Source organism: Mustela putorius, unplaced genomic scaffold (assembly GCF_011764305.1).
Source record: "Mustela putorius furo isolate JIRA1106 unplaced genomic scaffold, ASM1176430v1.1 tig00003867_pilon_pilon_pilon, whole genome shotgun sequence".
NCBI lineage: Eukaryota > Metazoa > Chordata > Mammalia > Carnivora > Mustelidae > Mustela > Mustela putorius.
The window spans coordinates 25,774,016-25,795,551 of NW_025422019.1; the positions used below are offsets into that span (position 1 = coordinate 25,774,016).

The 21,536-nt window shown below is 35.1% G+C and overlaps 1 protein-coding gene across 9 annotated transcripts in view; it reads right to left on the bottom strand.

The window, feature by feature from the left end:
* GTDC1 (glycosyltransferase like domain containing 1) overlaps positions 1-21,536 on the bottom strand; it is a 414,534-nt gene that overhangs the window by 356,735 nt on the left and 36,263 nt on the right. For 8 of the 9 annotated variants that reach the window (XR_006602412.1, XR_006602411.1, XR_006602413.1 and 5 more), the window contains exon 2: positions 9,399-9,488. The exons of the other annotated variant lie outside the window; for it this stretch is intronic. The gene's annotated coding sequence lies outside the window, so the exon portion shown is untranslated. The remainder of the gene's footprint in view (positions 1-9,398; positions 9,489-21,536) is intronic. 9 annotated transcript variants of the gene reach the window in all.

Sequence of the window (21,536 nt, forward strand, 5' to 3'; positions counted from 1 at the left end):
AAAGACAACAAAAAGAAATGGAAAGACATTCTATGCTCATGAATTGGAAGAACAAATATTTTTAAAATACCTATACTATCCAAAACAAAACAAGCTACACATTTAATGCAAAATACCAACAGCTATTTTCACAGGCCCAGAACAAACAATACTAAAATTTATATGTAACCACAAAGACCCCTAAAGAGCCAAAGCAACTTTGAAAAAGAAAAGCAAAGCTGGAGGTATCACAATTCCAGACTTCAAGTTACATTACAAAGCTATAATAACCAAAACAGCAAGGTACTAGCCCAAAAACAGACATACTGATCAATGGAACAGTATAGAAAAGTCCAGACATAAACCCACACCTATATGGTCATTTAATCTTTGACAAAGCAGGAAAGAAGACCCATTGGGAAAAACACAGTGTCTTCAACAAATGGTGTTGGGGAAACTGGTCAGCTACATGCAAAAGAATAAAAGTGGACCATTTTCTTACACCATGCACAAAATAAACTCAAAATGAATTAAAACCTAAATGTGAGATCTGAAACCATAAAAATCCTAAAAAAAAAAAAAAACACACAAGGCACAGGCAGTAATGGCTCTAACATCAGTTATAGCAACATTTCTGGGAAATAAAAGCAAAAGTAAACTATTAGGACCATATTAAATATCAAAATAAAAAGCTTCTGAACAGTGAAGGAAACAATCAACAAAACTAAAAGACAATCTACTGAATGGGAGAAGATATTTACAAATGATTATCTGATAAAGGGTTAGTATCTAAAATATGTAAATAACTTCTACAACTCAACACCCCAAAAACAAATAACCCAATTAAAAATGGGTAGAAGATATGAACAGAGACTTTGCCAAAGAAGACATCCAAATGGCCAACAGACACATGAAAAGAAGCTCAACATCATTCATCATCAAGCAAAGCCAAATCAAAGAGATATCACCTCATATTGTCAGAATGGCTAAAACCAAAAAACCTAAGAAACGACAAGTATTGGTTTAGAACGAAGAGAAAAAAGAACCCTGTTGCACTGTTGGTAGGAATGAAAACTGATGCAGCCACTGTATGATAAACAGTATGGAGGTTCCTCAAAAAGTGAAAAACAGAACTACCCTGTGATCTAGTAATTGCACTATTGAGTATTACCTCCCAAAATACAAAAACACAAATTCAAAGAGACTCCTATGTTTAGGGCAGCATTATTTACAAACTATGGAAGTAGCCCAAGTATCCATCAATAGAGGAATGAATAAAGAAGATGTGGTATATATACACAATGGAATATTATTCAGCCATGAAAAAGAATGCAATCTTGCCATTTGCAATGACATGGATGGAACTGGAGAGTATAACACTAAACAAAATACATCAGAGAAAGACAAAAATCTTGTGATTTCACTCATCTGTGGAATGTAATAAATAAAACAAACCAGCAAAGGAAAAAAAGAAAGAGAGAGAAAAAGACTCTTAACTATTGAGAACTAAGTAGTGGTTACCAGAGGGGAGGTTGGTGGGGGGATGGGTGAAATACGCATGGGGATTAAGCAGTGCACTTGTCATGATGAACAATGGGTGATGTATGGAATTACTGAATCACTGTATGATAAACCTGACACTAATATAACACTGTATGTTAACTATACTGGAATTATATTTAAAAAAAAAAAAAAAGAAAAGAAAAGAAGAATGAAACCATAAACCTAGCATTATCCTTTCATATTGTTAAAAAGATCAGTTCAAATATCTAACTGGTAGAAAATAATGGTAGCCAGAATTCTTAGTAACAATTTTTAAAAAGACACAAAAGAAAGGGAAAAAAATGGAACACTGATGCAACCATCAGAAATTTTATAAAAGTACTAAACTGATAAATAAACCATGATTCTTTCTAAGATTTTTATTTATTTGACAGAAGAGAAAAATTGAGCACAAGCAAGAAGAGCAGAAGGCAGAGGGAGAGGGAGAAGCAGGCTCCCCACTGAGCAGAGAGCCCAACATGGGACCCGATCCCAGGACCCTGGAATCATGACCTGAGCTGAAGGCAGATGCTTAACTGACTGAGCCACTCAGGTGCCCCAATAATCCACTATTCATATTTATTTCTACTTCAGGAAAATGAAATACTTTCATCACATGTATGTTTAAATTCACCATATGTAAAGCTTTCTTATAAAACATGAATGCTGAAATTGAATGATGAACAAAAATGGGCACGTGGGTGGATCAGTCGGGTAAGTGTCTGACTCTTAATATTGACTCGGGTCATGACCTTAGGCTTATGAGACTCAGCCCAGCATCAGGCACCACACTAGGCATGGAGCCCACTTAAGATTCTCTCTCTCCCTCTCCCCCTTCCTACCTCTAAATAAAATAAAATAAAAAGTTAACAAAAAGTTTTGTTTTGTTTTGAAAAAGGCCTGTAAGCACTGCTATTATAGGAAATCATCAATTAAACAAAGATGAAGCATTCTCAATTTTTTCTGGAAAACTTCTCCAGGAGACACCTTCCTAAGATATTATTTCAACACATACCTCTAGCAGTACACTCTCTGGGGACAAGACTCCTTTTAATAAGTCAGCCTAAGAACAGAAGGAGTATGAGGAATTCTAGTCTCTTCTGAGCTATACCAACAGCAAACAGGAAAGAGGAGGCAGAGATGTTGAGGACAAATCTTTCATCTGATCAGCCCAATCAACACCAGCAATCAGAATAGGGAAAAGGGTTCAAGGCCTTGCCTAAATGCTAGTGTGCCACATCCACTTAAACCTTCTTATTCATTAGAGACCTTGGCCTGTCTACCTAGACTTCAAATCTGACCTGCTCCATCAAATCCAGACTTTGAATTTGTCTAGTTTTTTACTAGATTCCCAGTGTCCACTTGTAGGTCAGACATTCTAAATAGAATTGTGACTCTTGTCTATTACCACTTCCCAGTTATAGCTCCCCTGGTCTGCCTACTGCTCAGTCTTACAGCCCTACGTCCACAGGTAATCTTAATCCTGAAGGGACCCAATCTGACCTTTCCAGCTCAACAATCTTCTCTGACCCACATATCCAAAGCAGCCTTGGCTAGCTGTAAATGACATTTTACCTGGGCCCAAGATCATCTGGGGTTCTAAGAAAAACTACAGGCCTAATTGCATTTTTATAGGGTATATAATATCAGAGAATGCCCCATGAATCCCAAATTAAGAATCCCTGCTATAGGGGCGCCTCGCTGTCTTAGTCGGTAGAGCGAGAGACTCATGATCCTGGGGTCGTGAATTCAAGCCCCATCATGGGAGTGGAGCTTACTTTAAAAAAAAAGAAAAAAGAAGATTCCCTGCCATCTATAACAAGGACTCCTATATTTAAAAAATTAAATACAGATTCCACATATACTCCATACATATACACACACGCATACAAATTGTTTCTGTGTATCTAAAGTAACACCAAAAGACACACCTTTTTTTCACTGTTGTTCTTATTTTTTTTTAATTATATAAGTCCCCAGAGGGTTCTGGTGATCAATCAAGTTTGAGAGCCAATACGCCACAGGATTTAGAGAGCAGCGTCTCCAAACGGTGACTGACTATTCAAGCCAATTATCTGTGGTTCATGAAAAAATATTACAGGTTTTTTTTTTTTAAGATTTTATTTATTTATTCGACAGAAAGAGACACAGTGAGAGGGAACACAAGCAGATTTCCCGCCGGGCAGGAAGCCCAGAGTGGGGCTTGATCCCAGGACCCTGGGATCATGACCTGAGCAAACACTTAATGAGGCACCTAGGTGCCTCAAAATATTACAGTTTTAAATTTATTTTTATTGAATCTCTTTTTTCAATATTTTAATTTCATAATTTACATAATATATTAGTACAGTCATACATGTACATTTTTCATGTGTGCAATAAAATATTTAAATAAATTTTACTTATTTAATTTATTTAAATATTATTTATAAAATAAATAAAATATTTATATTGTATGTGCTTTAAAAATTTTAATAATCAAAAGCTTAGACACTACTTTTTCAGGGCAAACCCAGGCCTGGTAATGGCATACTTCAGTATCATGTTCCATATTCCTCTACTATGACAGTTCAAAAACTACACATCTTTCATAAAATACAGCAAGCCACCACATCAACACTTGGAATTTGGGAAGAAGCACTGCTTTACAATCATACTCTTATAAAAACAGTGTAAGTAATAAAGCATTATCAGGACACAGCACACACTGAGGATGTTTTACAAACATGCTTATGGTATACTTCAGTACTTCTCAGGCAGAAAAATTCTAGTATGAAATAAGTTAGGCAGTATAGACCTGTGCTGTCCAATATGATACCAACTATTGCACACATGAGATGCAAATAGTGTCACACGTTTAAATGTTTCGGATATATTGAGTTAAGCAAAACATGTTGTTAAAGTTAATTTTACCTATTCTTTTTTACTTTGTTAAATTTTCTACTAAAAAATTTAAAATTGCAAACATGCTTGCATTCTATTTCTATTGGACAGCACCAGTCTAGATAACAGTTTAAACTGTGAATAATCTTCAAATTGGACACTATATTTTATGGATAACTTTATCTCCTCTCCACTACCACCCCAACTCTGCCCCCACCACGAATGTGTCCAAATTATTTACAATACAAAATTTTTGCATGGTTTAAAGACACCATTTCCGCAAGAATGGATACTTTTTACAATTGGCAAAAATGAGCAAACATAGTAGGTTAGAAGGAATGTTTGACCCATATACTCTAATGCCAAAACAGGGAAGTTAAAAAAGAGTGATACAACATTCTAAAAAAGAAATTTATTTATTACCATCAACTAGATAAACACAGGGTCCATTTAGAGTTTTACAATGTTTTAAAAATTGGGCTTCCCCCACAAAATATAAATTTTTTGCAATATAGAACTTATCCTATATCAACACTGCTAGACTGACATTTTTACTTCCCCTCCTGAAACTATAATTTAAGAAAACAAAGGTGCTCAATGGATATGTCCCCTAGCCTTTTCCTTTCTGAAAGAGCTATGGCAAATACAGCAGATTCATTTTTAACACTCATGCAACCCCATTCTGATATGTCTTAATGACATAATAGTGGCCAGAAAGCTAAAGGGCCCGTTTACCAGACTCTCTTGCAACCTGAGATGTGCATGTGTCCTCGCCTTCCCAGGCAGGGACACTCTGAGGAGACCAGAAAAATAAAGAAAACAAGAAGGAGCAACTGAGCACAGGCATATCAGCTCATCCAGCAATGATGATGGGTGAGACAGTGACTCTTTAGGAGGCAGCAACAAAAGCCAAGACTCCTCATTCACAGGCTTCCAAATTCCTCCCACCAGAAGGGCAATGTGGTTCTGAGATCAGACAGCTACGGCTCCCTTAGCAAGCCACGCAAAAAATGTGCTTCCAGGAATTATTCCTAGAAGCTCAGCCCAAAGTCTATTCTTCATTTCCTCAAAGATTCTACAAACTATCTATTACAACTTAATAAATCCCCTGATGCTTAAACCAGTTTTAATGATTTCTGTTGTTTGCTACCAAGAGTCCTTTCCAATATATGGGCCAAAAAAAAAAAGAAAGAGAGAGAGAGAGAGAAATTTCAAATACAATATCAAAATTAGGCTTTAAAATATAGGCCTATGATTATATGACAATATGAATGTACAATAAGAATATACTTAATGGTAAAATTTTATGTTATCTTTTATTACAGTAAAAAATATGATTTTCATAAACACAACAAAAAAATCTATATTTAGGCATAGGAATCAAGAATCCTTTGATAAACTTGGTTTTGTTAACTTACTCCTTTTCCAGCTAGTGGCTTATCCTTTTGTTCTAACCCCTACGTCTCTAAGAGTAAAAAAATGGAAGAAATCTCAACATACATAAGATAAGACAGACAATGAAACTCTGTGATGAGTAAAAGTGGAGTAGGTGAAGGCTTGTTGCAAAAATTATTCTGTGACTACTATGAGCCAAGTGCTTTACATACATCCTCAATTTTGCCACAGTACTGCCACAATAACAACATTCACCCAACCCCATTCACAATAAGGCTTCCTCGGTGATGAGAAAATAGAGAAAGAAAAGTTAAGCATCTTGCCCAAGGTGCACAGCGAGTGACTGCTGGAGTAATGACAGATCAAGATCTGCTCGACTCCAAAGTCCTGGATCTTTGTATACGACATTTCTCTTACTGACTGCCACAGCCACAGTACTCAGCAGGCAAAGGCTAATTAAATTATCCACTGTGATGGAATCATCACAAAGCCAGGAAAGCAATTCCTGAAAAGTGTCACCTAGACCATTAATATAGCATGCCCTGTAGAGTCCAGTGTGATGTTCAAATACAGAAATAACTAGATGATGATGATTATAATGATAATAGCAACATGTACTGAGTGCCTATTATGTTTAAACACATATACATTACTTCATTTAATCCCCCGAACATCCCAGTAAGAAATGCACAGTAGGTGTTACCTTCATTTTACAACGTTAGAAAATGAGACGTCGAGAGATTAAGAACTCTACCAAAGACTACACTACAAGTCAAATTCAGAGCCAGAATTTGAATCCAGGTCTATGAAGCCCAAGCATATGGGTGAGGACAACTTGCATTTCCTTTATCTCTAAAGAGCCAAACACAGGCCTTACATGGGTAAACATTCAACGAATCATTCATTTCACTTTGAAATTAGGGACAACAAATGCACACCAAGAGCATGCACAAATTCAGCAGCATCGTGCTGACACTGAGTGAAAAGACACAAAGGAAGAAATAAGAATGAAGAGTCCATCCCTGAGTGTCACTATACATTTGCCAGTAAAAGTTAAGGGCTTAAACCCCCTTTTTTCACACTCTTCTAAGTTTAGCCCACCCTTCACGTCACCTTCCCACCACAGACATGCACTAAGACTTGCTCTATCAACTCTAGCATACTGTCAGAAATTATACACACTACATTAAGAGAACCGTATGAAAGAGAACCTATCTTAGAACTACTAAGAGAACCGTATGAAAGCAAGGAAATCACTGGCAAGGCATCTGATTCAACAGGTCTGAGGTGAGTCCTGATAATTTACAAAATTAAGAAGTGGTAATGCCACCAGACCACATTAGTCTCAATTATCATGCTAAAACATTGCTATTTATTAAAATTTATGAAAAATTTTTAAAATGAAAATGAATTAAATAGAAAAAATAAAATAAAATAGAACAAAACAACAAGAGTTTGGCCATTTCTCCTACTACTTCCCCCTCTCCCACCTCATGCCTCTGGCAACCATAAATCTGTTCTCTGTATCTATGAGCCTGGTTTTGTTTGTAGAAAGACAGACAGAAGGATACATTCCATATATAAGAGAAATTATACAGTGTTTTTCTTTCTCGTCTGACTTCTAATGCAATTCCCTTGAGATCCATCCACTTTGAGGCAAATGGCAAGATTCTTTTTATGGTTGAATAATATTCTATTTACTCACTCTGTGTGCACACGCGCGTGTGTGTGTGTGTGTGTGTGTGTGCATCACAACTTCTTTATCCATCCTCCATGAATGGATATCCAAGTTGTTTTCATGTCCTGGCTACTGTAAATAATAATTCAATAAAAATAGGGGTGCATAATATTCTTTCAAGTTAGTGTTTTTGTTTCCCTTGGATATATACCCAGAAGTGGAGTTCCTAGATCATAGTGTACAGAAGACTCTTGAACAATATAAGGGGTAGAACTGCTGACCACCAAAGCAGTCAAAAATCTTCCTAAAACTTTTGACTCCCCCAAAACTTAACTACTAGTAGCCTACTATTAACTGGAAGCCTTACCTATAACATAAAGAGTCAATTATTGTTTGTTCTATTTCTGTGAAAAATGCCATCAGAATTTTGACAGGGATTGCACTGAATGTATATATTGCTTGGGGTAGTATGGACATTTTAACAATATTAATTCTCCCAACCCATGAACATGGAATACATTTCCATTTGTTGTGTCTTTTTCAACTTCTTCTTTCATTAATGTCTTGTAGTTTTCAATATAAGCCCTAAAACAACTTCTTCTATACCAGGTTCAGCCAGCAAAGAGGAACTAGTAAAAATTAGCAAGATGGTATATATCTCCTTTTTGGTATAGCATGCCTTCATAATGGAGATATAATTAACAAGATGGAAAACAGCCAAAAGTTTAGCAGGGTAGAAGCTACTAGGGAGACTATCTGGTCTATCCAGATGATTGGTGGATCCTCAATGAATCCAGCAGACTTTCAAAACTATCAGCAACACATATAATGTGCATTTGTTGCAAGTTATGAGGTGGGGTGTGGTGGTGGAAGGAGGGAATTAAATTTGGATAAAAGGAATAAAATTATAGATTACATAACAAATATGTGGAAATCTTATACAAAGAAAAAAATGTTGCCCTAGCCTGGTACAAAACTTTACCTTTTGATAAAAAGTAAGCCTAAGTTTCAGTAAAATTACATTAACAAGTATTCCCCCCTCCCCCCCGCAAAAAAAAAAAAAAAAAAACACATTATTACTCTTAGCAGCATAAGCAGTTAACAACAATGGGACTTCGGTACATTCCCAGATGATAAAAATGAGCTGCAAAAAGTCATGAAAACCCAAGACAGTACATATACAATGATAGAGTCACTGTTCTCTTTTATTTACAAACAGAGAAAGGAACTTATTTATTTAGTATCATTATGAGAAACACACCCATATATGGAAATAGTAGCTTGTGTAGTTAACTCAAAATACAGTACAAAACCACATGTGCTGGACGACATGGAAAATCCAGTCTCATAAAACAAATCCACCACCATTTAAAATAACATGCCAGCAAAATTAACAGCTTATAGATTACAGCCCTCCATTAAACAAAGGGTAGTACATGATTTTGTTTTGTTCGTTTTAATTCAATTGACATCAGACACTTGAAGTCTACAAAGATATCATATCAAAAATAAATAAAAACCAAAAAAAGGAACTATACATCAAAAGAAACTGATAGAGTAGAATTGACATAAATGGAAAATAATCTAAAGTTCTATTAACAGCATAAAAGAGAGAAATAAGGACATAATCATACAACCGAATATAATAGTCCTAAAACTCACTGACCTATAGCAGTGGTGCTATGGGGAAGAACTGTGTTCCCCCAAAATTCGGACCTAGAAGCCTTCACCCACAGTATCTCAGAATGTGACTATATTTGGATATAGGGCCTTTAAAGAAGTGATTAAATTAGAACAAAACTATTAGGGTGGATTCTAAGCCAACCGGACTAATCTCCTTAAAGAAGAGGGAATTCAGACACACAGAGACATAAGAGATGTCCACCCACACACCACGAGAGGACAAAGCATATAAAGTTACCAGCAGAAAGGTGATCATCTGCAAGCCAAGGAGATCTCAGAATAAAGTAAATCTGCTGACACCTTCACCTTGGATCTCCAGCCCCAAGAACTGTAAGAAAATAAATTTCTGTCAGTTAAGCCACTCAGTCCATAGTATTTTGTTAAGGCAGCCCTGAAAAACTAATACAAATGGTCTCAAACTTAAATATCTATAACATCACCTGGAAGGCCTGTTAAAACATAGGCTGCTGGGCCCTATTCTCAGAGTTTCTGGTTCAGCAGGTCTGGAATAACGCCTGAAACAGGGCTAGCTTCATGGGTGCATGAACATGCTTACAAGGGTCCTCACTCTTGATTTAATGCTCCGCTGCTGCTATTTGCAAGTTATTAATAGTTTTTGAACAAGGGGCCCAGCATTTTCATTTTGCACTGGACTGCACAAATGTATCTGGTCCTGGCCTAAGAATTTTGTATCTCTAACAAGTTCCCAAGTGAAGCTCAAGCTGCTGGTGGGGGACGACATTCTGAGCACGACTGAACTACAGCAACATCTGCTGAACCAACATGAGTCTAAAAACATAATTTAGGCAAAAAAGAGCAAAATGAAAAAGGACAGGTATAGTTATCATTTATGTAAGGTTTTTGACATAAATACATATGTATTAAATAAAAGCATAAAAACAAGCGTGACAATGGAAACACCCAATTCAAAATACTTGCAACCTCTGGAGGTGGGGAAAGAATTACCCCATCAGAATTACCACCAGAGAAAAGACCTCACCTCCCTCTGTCTATAAAATTCTAGTTCTCAAATAATTAAAAAGTAAAAAATTGAAGTAAACATGGCAAAAAAGTTCAGATTTAGATGAGCTGCAAGAGAGCTACACTGTAATTTCCTCTTTACTTTTTGTACTTTTCTGTAAATTAACACTTGAAAAAATTTTTAAGGGAAAGATAAGAATCTTAACTTTCAAATAATCTGATTAACTTTGGTATCACCCACAATCTCCTAAAACACTCAGTTAGAATTTAGAAAATTTGCCAGTGAGAAAAACAAATCTACTTGTGAAAAATATCCCTTCACAATAGCCAATATATGAAGTTATCTGAAGTTTAACAAGCATAATTTAAAAGACTAAACAAATATATATAGGATGAATGAAAAAATTTTCCAATGTTCCTGAAAATCTCTAATTGAGAAAACTTTATGAAAAAGTGATTTTGAGGAGCACCTGGGTAGTGCAGTCAGTTAAGCATCCAACTCGGTTTCAGCTCAGGTCCTGATCTCAGGGTCATGAGATTGAGCCCCACTTCAGGGTCTGCATGGAGCCCTCTTACAACTCTCTCTCTCCTTCCTCTCCTCTCTCTCTCAAATAAATAAATCTTTAAAAAAGAAGAGGAAGAAGAAGTGCATGAGTGCAAGAGTACTCTTAAGAGTAAATGGGTACAAATCTACTTTAAATCTACAAATCTACTTTAAAGTTGCTGGTTGAAGACCACATTCTGAAAGTGACTGAACTACAATATCTGTCTAAACCAACATGAGTCCAAAAACGTAATTTGGGCAAAAAAGAGCACAGAGTCTGCTTAGGACTCTCTCTCTCACTCTCTCTTGAATAAATAAATCTATAAAATTTTTAAAAAGTGATCTTGGAAAAAAAAAAAAGAGTAAAGGGCTACAAATCGACCTTAAATGAACAACATGTGCTAAAAATAAGATACTGTGTAAATTAAGAATACAAAAAGTAAGAACTACTATGGAAAAAATAGTAACTATCATTTAGGTTAATTCGAATGTCTTTTGTATGAAGTGATAAGAATAAATCTTAAGCTATTTAGAGGAACACAAATGAAATATAATGAATGTTAAACTTCTCCAAACCTAGATAAAATAATATGAAAAGGTTATATCCCTAACATATAGAAAATCTATGCAAATTAAAATGAAAAATACAATTTTATAAATGATACCTTTTAACTATCAAATTCACCAACTTTATTTATAAAATGATCAGTACTGCTATTCTCATGTCAGTGGAAATATAAAATGGTAAAACTTTATAGAAAGTTATTTTTTTAAAGATTTTATTTTTAAGTAATCTCTACACTCCCCATGGGGCTCACACCTACAACCCCAAGACCAAGAGCAGCAGGCTCTACCAACTGAGCCAGCAAGGCACCTCTGAAAAGCAATGTCAACATATATATCAAGGACCTTAAAAATATTGATACCCTTTGCTCTAGTAATTTTCTTTCTAGTAATATATCCTACAAAAAAAAAAAAATCAAAATAATGACAATAGACTTTCACATATATATGCATCACAATATTATTTATACTTCAGAAAAAAATTACAAAAAAACTAAATCAATTATGATACAGCCATATGATAGATGCAATTATAATGATTTATGGGGAATAATTATGATATAAAATTAAATTACAAAGAAAGATTATAAAATCATAAATTCCATGTTCTTAACTATGGAAAACTATAAAATTTCAAAGGAAAAAAATGAGGGGCACCTGGCTGGCTCAGTCAGTAGAGCATGCAACTCTTGATCTCAGGGTCATGAGTTCAAGCCCCATGTTGGGTGTGGAGACTATACTTAAAAAAGAAAATTTTAATGAAAGGAAATATGTCAAATATGAACAGCCTGCCTCTGGATAATGATATCATAGGCAAGTTATTTCCTCAGCTGCTTTTTTACTACTTTTACAATTAGAAAAATTAAAAAATAAAAGTAACAATTTTCACTAAATATAAAACATTTCAAACAAAGGTATTAGGGCATTCAATAAAATACCTTAATTAAATGTTATTTTAATAAATTTGAAACATTCATTTCAGCAAAAAGTTGATGAATAGCTTATAAAGAATAATATACCCTTCAAAATGGAGATAACATTCTTCCCAAATTCCTTCACAGGAAGGATTTCTTGATTGGAATTGCTTCCAGTCACAGGCACCAACATAGGTTCTAGCTTTGAAGTATCTACATACTCTAAACTGGTTTCTTAATCCATCATTCTGGTCATAATCAAAGATCATAATCCTAAATCACACATTTTCATCAATTTGCCTCAGATAATATCTGAAACCCCAGGACCCCCATCCCTTTACATATAATATTTCTCTATTTTACAAACCACCTCTCAATGGAAGATTATCATCACCTTGACTTTGTAAAGGTGTGAACTCAGAGAGGCTAAGTAACTGTCCTAATGTCACAAGACTAGTAAGTAAAGGAACTGAGACTTGAACACTGGTCAGTCCGATGCATTACATCACAGCACCTTTCAAAAAGCTGGCATAACATAAAATCCTGCACTTTGCAACTAACTTCAGCCCTGCCTCCTAAGGACAAACAAGGACAGCATCCCAGAAAGAAAACCAAAAACAAACTATAAAGGAGCTGGCTATTAATCACAGGAAAGCATTTCAATCTGTATCCTTATTTTCTGCCTTCTATATATACTATTGAATACTGGTACCTCACTCAAAAAAATCACTTAGTCTGAGGTCATGGATAAGAGAATACAGGTAACCAAGCAAACTGATATTTTCATAAATGGCCACAGCAATATTTCCAATCCATGTGACCTTCCAGGAGCTGGCCACTCGCATTACCCAGAAATGGAGACAGTATCCCTTCCAGCTTTGACTGAGCAGGGTTTTATACCAAAGAACAAAATGTATTGGAAATAATGCCATGTGACTTCTAAAAGCTATCAAAGCCAATAGAGACATAGGTTCATCTGGTCTCTGTCTCTCCACGAACCCCTTTTTCACTCACTCTCTCCCTCTCCTTTCCTTCTCTTCCTCCTCCCTTACAACCCAGCCACCACACTGTGAGGAAACCCAGGCAACATGGAAAGGCCACCTATAGGTGTTCTGACCAAGACCTCCACGTGTTATCTCAACTGACAGGCAGCATCAACCAACATGTGCCTGCGCAAGCCTTCAGATGATTCTAAATCGCTCTCCCTTTGGAGCCACGCAATTGACATAAAATGTAGCAACGATTAACTATGTCAAGTGAACCTTTCCAAATCACAGATTCCTGAGCAAAATAAATATTTTAAGCCAGTAAGTTTAACAGTGATTTGTAAAGCAGCAAGAGGTCGCTAAAACAGATGTTTGGGGCTGTATTCACAAGTTAAAGAGTTTAGTAACTATTCCATGCAAACTTATATGATAACTTTCTGTAATTACCCTCTTTCTGAATTAGCTGAACCACAGACCATAGCTCTTTTGACTTCTGATTGGTCTCTCAAGACTTGAACTTTCAGGTCTGCTTGATTCTCCTTTTGGAGTCAAGCTGCATACCTTGTTGCAATAAAGTTATCATCTTAAAAGTTAGTATCTCCTTAAAGGCTTTCGGGGGGAAGTTCTAAGCAAGGACATCAAAACCCCTCTAAAACACAAAGTCATGACAGCCATGTTTTGGCTTATACCACAAAAGATACTCATAGAAAGTTATTACCAATTACCAATGCTCCTGAGAGTACACAAAATATTTTAATGGATAGAGAATGCACAGTAAAATTATTGGGAAAAAATAACACACAGATTTAAGTGGTGAGGGAAAAAAGAATTATAAGACACCATACATCTAATGCAGATGTTCCGTAATCTGTAGATTTGTCTACCAGTTTTGGCCAGTGTACTGTTTATTGACTGCTTTGACTTTACTTTTTTATATAGCTTCAGATGCAAGTTCTCATCGACTAAGTGGAAGGAAGTAAATAAATTTTCTGTTCCATATAAATATAATTTTCCAGCTAGAAAATACTTCAATGATGAGGTTTGCATAAAGCCAATTAAATGCAAATAGAACAGAAACAGTGAAATCAGTTTGTTTCATAGGTTTTGGGAAGGAGTTTTAGGATGGCAGGTCAAACATGACATTAAAAGTTAACCAAAGTCCATCATTTGCAGACATTAAGGATCAAATGATTTGGCCAATATATATTCCTTGATGAGAAAATATATCAAGCTGGTAATCAAACACAAATTGCAAGAAAATGAGTACCAAAAAAAAAAAAAAGTTTTTGTCTTCTAAGCATAGTTTTCATTAGCACAAGAACTTTTCTGATAGTATATCAAATAAACTTCTTCTTCCTACTAAATCTATGTTTCTTCTCTCATAGCTCCAACCTCCCCATAATGCCTTATTCAGACCCACATACTATAGGAAAAACTATCATTGCCATCACTGGAAAAAGCAAAATTCTTCTATTCTTCTTCATTAACTTTTTGAATATATGGTATACGCACAACAGATGAGTTGCTAAAATATATGTCACATACAGAGTTCACTGCCAAAACAACTTATAGCCAATCTTTTGATGGAAATATTATTCAAATACATAAACTTCAAATTAAATAAAAGAATATGAATATAAAAGTTTATGTTATCCCTCTTCCTTTTGAGGAAAAAAACTACATAAAAGAAGCCACGATCTGTCTATAAAACTATAAAGAACAATGAAACCAGGAGGAAGGCTTAAAGATATCTATACGCTTTTAAGTGATATTTTAAGCTGACTCTATCTTTATAGTTACTCTCTGTTGCATAAAACATTATGGAGTCTAATAAGTTTTAAGGGCTGGTATGACTTAATATGAATGAAACAGTTGGAAATACTCAAAATTCTAAGGCACATTGATTACTGGGGCATGTTTTCAAGATTGATTGGGTAAACTAAATTATACAAACCTAAAAAAGGAAATGACAAATAATAGCTGGCTAAATAATCTGCAACAACTTCTACTACAGAGAATTTTTGCATTAAAAAAGAGGCCATCCTTGACCTTCAGATCTTTTGTGTCTTAATTTGAACCAAAATACCCTTGGAATTGGCTACCATTCCCACCATGCCCTGTGAAATCCCAGATATTCCAATGTTCCTGAAAGAATTTGGGTTAGTGAAATCTACTTTAGACTTTAAAATTAGGAAAGAGACCATCTGTTTTATACATTACTATATCCCAAGCCCCCAGCAGAGTACATACATTCAAAATGTTTGTTGAATGAATTAGAAAGAGGAATATAGGTAAGAAGAAAACAAAAGAGGAAGGACGAAAGGTAACAGATGCTCAGCTACAAACTTGAATAACAGAAGATTCAAATTATACAAGAAAATATAATTGTTTTCCAAGAAAAAAAATTCTCACACAAATTTCTTGACCACTGATTGGCCAGATTCCTGGTATTTTTCCCCATGAAAACCATGTAAGAAATTCAAGCTCAAAGTGCTGCTGGAATCACTAAGTACAGAAGTGAGAATGCATACATGTAACAATAACTCCCAAGAACAAAATTATAATAAAAGAAACAAGGGAATTAAAATGGCACACTAGAAAATAGCTATTTAATACAAAAGAAGGAAGTAACAGAGTAACAGATAACCAAAAAAAGCAAAAAACATTATAATACATTCAGCAAAATGACAGATATTAATCCTATTTGATCAGTAATTACACTAAAGGTTAATGGACTAAACACTGAAACCAAAAGGTACAGATTGGCAGAATAAATAAGAAAACATGGTCTGACTACATGCTATCTATAAAACATATTTTATATTCAAAGACACAATAAGTTGAAAGTAAAAGTATGGTGAAAAAAATATGTACCATTCCAACATAGCCAAAAAAGATCTGGATTAGCTATACTATCATCAGACAAAATAAACAGACAAAAACTATGACCAAATACGAAGAAGGGCATTTTATAAGGACAAAAATGTCCTCTCAGGAAAACACAACAATTATAAGCACACATGCACAAAATAAAACCATCCTCAGCTACATGACAGAATTGAAGGGAGAAATACATACTTCAACAGTAATAGTCAAGAACCTCACCTTCAACACCATTACTGAAAGAAACAACTAGGAAAATTCACAGAAGATGAGAAAGAAACAGAAGACCTGAACAAGTCTATACACCAACTTCACGTAACAGACATCAACAGAACACTACACCCAGCAACAGCAGAACATTCTCTGGGATAGACCATATGTTAGGCCATAAAAACAAGGACTGAAATCATACAAAGCATGTTCTCTAACCACAATAAAATTAAATTAGAAATCAACAATGGAAGGAAATTTGGGAACTTAACAAAGATGTAGAAATTAAATAACACACTTCTAAATAACCAATAGGTCAAAAAAGAAATCAAAAGGGAAGTTAGGAAATACTTTGAGTTGAATAAAAATGAAAACACAACATACCAAAACTTATGGGATACAGCTAGAGAAGTGCTCGTATGACAATTTACAGCTATAAATGCCTAAAATAAAAAAGATGCTAGTAAATAACCTTAATAAACTAGAGGAAGAAGAGCAAATTAAATCCAAGCAGAGGAAATGGAATAATAAAGATTAGACCAGAAACTAATAAAATAAAAAATGGAAAAACAATAAAGAAAAGTAACAAAACAAAAGTTGGTTCTTTGAAAATATCAACAAAATTAACAAACTTTTAGCTAGACTGATCAAGAAAAAAAAGAGACAAGAGGGGACATGATTACTGATCTTAGAGAACTGCAGAAGATATAAGGAAATACTATTAACAAATGTATGCAAACAAATTATATAATCTAATAAGACGAACAAATCCCAAAAAAGCCACAATTACTGAAACTCAAGAAGAAATAAAACATATGAATGGACATATAACAAGTAAACTTGTTGAATTTTTAATCAAAAGACTTCCCATTAATAAAAACCCAGTATTTACCTTCACTGGTGAATTTTACCAAACATTTAAAAGAATAAACACTAAATCTTAAAAAACCCTTCCCAAAAACAGAATAGGATAAAATATTCCTGAACTATTTCCATGAGAGCATTACTACCTTGACACTAAAACCAAATAAAAGATATCTAAAAATGCATAGCCCAGGGGCCCCAGCTGGCTCATTAGGAAGAACACACAACTCTTGATCTCAAGGTAGTAAGTTTAAGCCCCATATTGGATGTAAAGATTACTAAAATAAATAAACTAACAGGTGCCTGGGTGGCTCAATCAGTTAAGCATCTGCCTTCAGCTCAGGTCATGATCCCAGGGTCCTGGGATCAAGCCCTGCACTGAGGGCTCCCTGCTCAGTAGGGAGTCTGCTTCTCCCTCTCCCTCTGCCCCTTCTCCCATACACACTATCTCTCAAATAAATGATTAAAATCTTAAAAAAAAAAAAAAAAAGGAACCAAGAATAGGAGACAATTTCCTCAACCTGACAAAGAGAACCCAGGAAAAACCCACAGTTAACATCACACATAATGGTAAAAAAACTAGGAGATTTTCCTCTAAAATCAGGAATAAGACAAGGACATCCACTCTCAGCACTTCAACATTGTGTTAGAGGTTCTAGTCAGAACAATTGGCAAGAAAAAGATATAAAAGGCATCTAGAAGGGAAAAGAAAAAGTAAAACTATCTCTTTGCATTAATTCTTATATAGAGAAATTCCTAAGGGATTCACTAAAAACTATCAGAACTAATCAGTGAGTTCGGCAAGTTTGCAGGATACATGTCCAATATACAAAAGTCAATTGAATTTCTGTACAGTAGCAATGAACAATCCAAAATGAAGATAAGAAAAAACTTTAAAATAGCATCAAATACTTAGGGGTAAATTTAGCAAAAGAAATACTGAACTTGCCCCCTGATAATTTCTAAATATTGTTGGAAGATAAAAAGAAATAAATGGAAAGACATCCCATGATCATAGATGACTTATATTTTTATCCTTGGCAATGAGCACTTTCATGGTGTTACTGACCATTCATTTATCTTCTTTGCAGAAGCATCTATTCAGACACTTTGCCCACTTTTTTACTTGGGTTGTCATCTATCATTGAGTTGTATGGGTTTTTAATATATTATGGATACAAGTCCCTTATCAGAAATTATGATTTGCAATATTTTCTTCCACTCGCTAGGTTGTTTGTCTGCTCACTTTCTTGATAGGGTCCTTTGAAGCACAAAGTTTTACATTTTTATAAAGGCCAATTTGGCTACTTTTTCTTTGGTCAATTTTGGTGTCATTCCTACAAAGCAGGTGTTTCCTAAATTTAGAACTCTTCCATTATATCAAGGTGCTTCCATTTTTCAGTTCAATTAGAGGGGAAAGTAAAGGAAATAAGGTAAGATGAGAAGAATAAAGTTTTGAAGCTTAGAAGTGGTAATACTGCTTTATCTATTCGGTCACTGCTAAGAATATACATTTGCATCAAATATGGAAGCCTTTCATATGGAAGGCTAAAAAATAAGGATTTAAAATGTCTATTATACTCTCACTGCTAGCCAAGAAACCATCATTCACTTAACCTTCCATGGCCAATCCCTAATACTGAGCAAATTCACCTTGTAACATCTCCTTTTTGACTTCCACATTACCGAACACTGATGAGGCGGGGAAAAAAAGACACATACCAGTTGGTGCCAATAAAAATATGTAGTTCTTGGCTAGAAATTCTTGCTTTGGGAATGCTCATTCTGTTTTCTTCTTTGACCACGGCAATTGCTCCAGGTCTTCTCTTCTTCAAAGTTCTCAACGCCTACCAACACTTAGCAGATGACCCCTCTTTTCTTCAATAAACTTCCTATAGATCATTTAACATGAGTCACTAAGCTCCTCCCATAAACTGTAATAGATAACTCATTTATAAGCAGAAAAATCATATTATTCTCCCACCCAATTCACAAGAAGAGCTCCTTTTTCTCTCCATTTAGCCTATACATCTGTGTTAAATCCCACCATCTCCTTTAAGACTGTGAATCACCAATTACTCCCTCTCTAAATTTAATCTTCAACCCCTGTTTTAAGACCAATGCCTTTGTAGCTTTGACAAACTCATCCATTTCCCTTAAGAACTAAAATCCTCTGCCTTAATTCTTTGAGTTATCATTTCCACTTTTCCCACTAATTTTTCTTAAAGGAGTCAACATCACTGACTCCATCCTTGCCTTCAAACTCACTCCCTCATTATTTGATTTCTAATCATACCAATCTGCCAAAGTCACCCTCAAAAGAGTTTCCAGTGGTCACCAAACACCAACTGAGGTTTACTTCCTCTTCATATACCTTTAAATCTACATAGCATTTAAAATTGTTCATCATCCCATCTTTGAAACTTCCTTGTTTTGACTTACATAACTGTATATTCTCTGGCTCTCTTATTTTATTTCTCACCATTACTCAGAGGTGAGTACCTCCTAAATGCACACATTCTTAATTATCCAGACTCAATGATTCTGTGACTTAATCTCACACAAACTCTCCTTTTCACTCCTGTTGTTACCAACCCAAATTCAAATTTCATATTACTACTTGTCTGAATCAGCTACCATGCCTCTATAATATTACTCCTTAATCCAAGAAACCAACTGCCTTGATAAGGTTCCTAAGATGTAGCCTAACTCTCTTTCTTCCACTTAAAAGAGAGGAAGCATGTAGATTCAAAAGAACATTAGTTTGAATCCTAGCTCTGACAATTACTTGTCATGAGACCTTGGGTAAGTCACTTAACTCCTCTGAGCCTCAGTATATCTCTTCTTTAAAATCAGAGTTGTAGGGGCACCTGGTCAGCTCAGTCAGTAGAGCATGTGCTTCTGATCTGGGGGTTGTGAGTTTGAGTCCCATGTTGGGTATAGGGATTACTTAAAAATAAAATCTTAAAAACAAAAACAAACAAAACCCCGAGGGTTGTAATATCTACTAAACACGAGTTGTTACAAATAAATCACAAGATGTGTTCAGTTCTGATACATAAGAGACGTTCCATAATCTTCAAGAGCTGTCTAGTCCTAACAAAGATCTACATACCTTTACAAGAGAGTCAAACCCAATTTTTCTAGACTAAGAGCCACAGAGGGGAAGCCTGTGGCTATCTGTTCTTATATGGGACCATTAGGGACTCTTCACTGATATACTGTGCAACACCTCTGCCTTTTTCATATTATGTACTCAGCCTAAAATGACCTTTTTCCAAATCTCTTGCTAATTTTCTGCCAGTTAGTTAAGGCCTCTTTTACACCATGTACTCCATTCAAGTTAGTTAAACATGAGTCGTTCCTCCTTATTAGAACGTAAACTCTTCAACGGATGAAACTATGTGTTTTACCTACTACATTGTCAGTACACTGTACTACAACAGAAGCATTAAAAATAATAGCAATAATTGTGACATAATTCTGAGTAGCTTTCCAATAATATTCAAAAAATTTATCCCAGATAATTTATGTAACCACCTACCTCATCTATATGCTCACTATGGAAATCACATAAAAACGTCCAGTAAGTTGGGATATGTCTAAAGGGAGATACAACTTACTTTAATTATATAACTGAAACACAAATAAGACTTTTGTAAGTCGAAGAATAATATGATTTTAGTAACAGTTAAATCCTATCAATTTGAAAGGATAAACCTTGTCATTTTATTTCATTTATAAAGATAATTTACACAAATTTTCCATTTCGGGAACATTCAAACATGACAAGTCATCATACGCATGAACGAAGTGCACCGCAAAGCTACATATCAATGAAATCTCCAATATATTCTACAAAAATTAATCAAAGCTGATCATTTTTGCCAGACTAGACTACACATATAGTTCTTGAATAGTAAATAGGAGAAGAAACAAACAAGCAAATCATACATAAAAGGGGTGATCAAAGAATCAACTCGTCTTCAAGTACAATGTGACATTATGAATGAATTTTAAAAGGCTACAGCTTCTTGTCACACATCTACCCCAGAACATAAGGAAAGAACAAAACCACAGAGACACATGTAGTATAGATGTAAGCAAGTACAAAGTGAAAGAGTGCCTCAAAGATTACAGAGGGTGGGAAGCACCTGCTTCCAAATTGTCTAGTATATACTGTAAATAGTACCTGTTTCCTGAGGTGGAAAAGCTATAAAAGGAAACTGCACTTTGGTATTAGTGTATGTGTGCATATATGTGCATATATCTCATTAAGTTTTACTGAGAGACCTTCCACATATCTAAAATTTCAGACAGGCCATATCTAGGTAAGTATCAAGATCAATGTTAATGATGCATCTTTGTAAGACTCACCAGGTAAGAACAGATTTGAATAAAACTCTTAACACTCAAGTCCTCCCTGTGTC